General features: G+C 48.3%; 1 protein-coding gene across 1 annotated transcript in view; it reads right to left on the reverse strand.

Moving 5' to 3' along the window:
* The window catches only part of FAM124B (family with sequence similarity 124 member B), an 11,249-nt gene that overhangs the window by 3,485 nt on the left and 4,215 nt on the right, over nt 1-3,549 (reverse strand). The window lies entirely within an intron of this gene.

Consider the following 3,549-nt stretch of genomic DNA (forward strand, 5'->3'; position numbering starts at 1 on the left):
TGCCCAGGGCAGCCGCGACACACGGGACAACAGAAACCCAACAAACCCGACTGTAATAACAACAGCAATAACAACAATAGCACCACAAGTAACAATAACAGCAACAATCTGGAAAATCTGCCAAACCCAAGAGGCGACAATAGAGGAGGTGACCATCACTGCCCCTGCCCTGCACAGGTGGGTGCCGATTACACACAGCCCGGGCAGGGGCTGGAGCTGCCACACTCACCTTCAGCAAAATTTCTGCTTTGTGCTCCCATTACAAACATGAGATTTCTGAAACATCTGCTTTCCCCCACCAAGCGGCTGCGAGGCTTTGCTTGTACTGGGCGCAGAGCAGGACACCAACATGGGTGAAGAAAGTCCCAGCCCAGCCCCACAGTGTAAATCTGGGCAGCTCGGCTGCGCTCACAGAACTGCCTCAGGATTTACCGAGGCATTCATGAAAGCTGAATTTGGCCCAGAATTCAGGAAAGAAGTGTACTTTCAGCATTTGCTTCCCTGAAAGAATCAAGGCTGGCAGCTTCTTTTCAGCATGAGGCCGAGCCTGTGCTCTCACTGACCACGGCAGGGCTTTCCTGGCTCCTGCCCACACCATGCCAGCAGTGGGGAGCAAGGAGCCCCCCTGCCTTGGTGCTGGTATCCAGGCATCAGGGAGTGCTCCCACTGCTCCCGGGCAACTCATCCCTGAAACACCACTGTGCTTGCTTCAGAGGAGACAAAATACACAACTGCTGTTTCCAGGGGCTAAACAAAAAAAAAAAAAAAGCAACAGCACTCAACCCTTGAGGTTGTGTTAAAGTGACCCCAGAGCAAGTTCTGAAGTTCTGCTTCTTGTGAGCCCAGTGCCCATGGCTCACTCTCTCAGCACACACCCTGCTCCTGCAAGGACGGATTTCCTCCCTGCATCACCCAGACTGTGCCAGGGACCCAGAGAAAAGCCTTTCAGTTCAGATGGGACTGCTCATCACTGTGCCCCCTCTGGAGTCACCCCATGGCTCACAGGAGTCCCAGGGCCATGTCCCCACTCCTGGCAGGGACTGCCTGGCACAAAGCAGGATCCCACTGTCCTCAAAAAAACACACACCTCAAAATTAGAATCTCAGTTAGAGGGGGTTTATCAATGCTGCCCACCTTGGCTGCTGTCCATCAAAGGAATCAGCAGCTCAGCACCCACAGCACCATGACCCCAATGGTCACAGCAATTCCCACCCAGTCCCTTATACCGAACTCAGCACACCAAAGGAAAAAATCCCACTGCATTTCCCTTCATCCAGTGTTGTGATATTGTCATTACAAGGGCTCCATATTGCTTGATGTCTTCTGCAGGCAGCTCCCTTTAGCCAACCAACCCACTCTTTTATAACACTCTTCTTTATTGGCTACAGCTGTGGCCTGTTAACATCAGGCCTGCTTCCAATCCTTAATAATTGGCTCAGCTGCAACTCTTTAGGGGGTAAGAGTACATTCTATGCCACCTTTATTTACTTATATCCTATCCCCCTACACTGTGATGCCATGATCCTCTCAGCACAACTTGTCAAACTCTCTCTTCAGTTTCCCACCAAGGCTGTTTTCCCCAGTGAGCTTTGCTGGGACAGCACATGGGATGGGGAGCCTGGCTGAGCTCACTGCCAGCCCCACACACCTCATGCACCCATTCTCTCTGGCTGCTTCCCAGGAAGCTCCTCTCAGGCTGTTTGGGACACAGATCTCCAGCACACCCTGCCAACCCGTGCTCCTTGTTAGACTTTTTTTAAATCCTGTAAGAAGTGGCACATTGTACAAGGAAGAAGTATAAAATAGAGGCTGCAGAGATAAGAACAGTCTGGAAAATGGGAATCTTTTCCTTCCACTGTGGAATCTGTCCATGGAGAAATGTGCCCTCTGACTCGACACACCTGCCTGTCAACACTGAATTAGTACTAGATATATTCTCTGCTTAAAATACACAGATTTTACACTGTTAAAAGCAGTATTTTCAGAGCCATTCTCCTTTGACTTGAGGCCCTTTTCCATGATCTGTTGCAGGCAAGGTGAAACTTGTCCCATTTTTTTTCCATATGATGAAGCGTTTCCCCCAGGCTAGATACTGACCCTCTGCTTCTTTCTTTGAGGTAAATTAAGATTATGCTAAATAGTCACACTCAAGTACCTTTGGCATGAGAGAGTGGAGAGAAGGCCACGAAATCTCTCTTTAAAGCTGTTTCTCCCAGGCATCCCACTTCTGCCTTGATTCCCAAGTTCATGATTATCCCATCCATAATTGTGAAAACCTGGGGGATGTTTGTAAGTGTCCAGGGAATGAAGTGTCCTGTTCTGTAGGTTTTGGTCCCCAAACTGTTCATGAGAATTACTTGGCAGGGCAGCACCAGCTGGAAGGGCCCAGAGCAGGGACTTCCCTATATCCCCTCCAGAATTCAGATATATTTAAGGGAGAAAATACCTCTTTGTTGTACTGTTTGAAAGGTAAGTATGCCCAGATGGGACTCTTTGAATAATTTAATTCCTTCTTCATATTCTTCCCATCTCTCTCCCGCTGAGATTTATTTAATCCTACTTGAGAAAGAAAACTGATCAAGATGGGAGTTATTTCAGCATCTGTTGATGCTGAATCATGACTTCATTTCTCTCGTCCTTTTTACTCTTGAGGATTTAGCAATTCCCTCCAAGACTCTCAACTTCACTTGTCTTCTGTTAATTAAAAACCAGCTAGGATTGCTAGCTAATTGCAGACTGGTTTAACAAAGCCTGGCCTGTTGCTGTGTTTATTTTAAGTGTCAAATGAATAGGCAGCAGCAGCAGGTTTTACTGGCACTTCTCTTCAAGTGTGTGGTTTTTGCATGTACTGTGCTGAGCTGGGAAAAAGGTCTCACCAGAAATATTTCTCTCGAGAAATATTTAAAAGAATATTCTTATGTTTCAAATCTTGCATAAAACTGACAACACTGATAGATTTTAAATACCAACAAAGGAAAACCAGCATGACTGCTGTGACCATGCCACGAGCCTGTTCCAGTATGCCCTAGCAAGGGATGGTGAGTCCCCATGGCTGGGAGCATCCAGCTGCTTGGGCAGCTCAGCCAAGTTGCACCTTCAAAACCCATCTGAAGTTGTCACTGTCTATTTTTTAGCATCTTAGAACAGCTGTAGGAGTCACATTGCTTATTCCTATTCATTACACAACATGCCCCTCACCTACTGCGCATTAAAAAACCAAACCAAAGCAACAACTTTCTGTAAATACAGTGTTATATTTTTTTTCCTGCAGCCTCCTTAGCATCTCTCCATGGAAATTCAGTGTCTGCCTTAGTGACCCCTAGTGGGATGTCACAGGACAGAGGTACACTCCGAGCAGCAGCAGCAGTCACAGCACATCCCAAAGCGCTCCGATGTCCTTTGGCGAGCACGAGTCCATCAGGCACGCCTGGTTTCGGTCATATATAGAATTCCTGCTCCTCGTCCGCTGCTGGCTGTGCCGGGCTGGCCCGCGGTGTTCTGGGGGTGCAGCCCGGGGCTCCGTGCGCGGCTCTGTCCGTCCGGGCCGGG

This window comes from Geospiza fortis, unplaced genomic scaffold (assembly GCF_000277835.1).
Source record: "Geospiza fortis unplaced genomic scaffold, GeoFor_1.0 scaffold318, whole genome shotgun sequence".
Classification (NCBI taxonomy): domain Eukaryota; kingdom Metazoa; phylum Chordata; class Aves; order Passeriformes; family Thraupidae; genus Geospiza; species Geospiza fortis.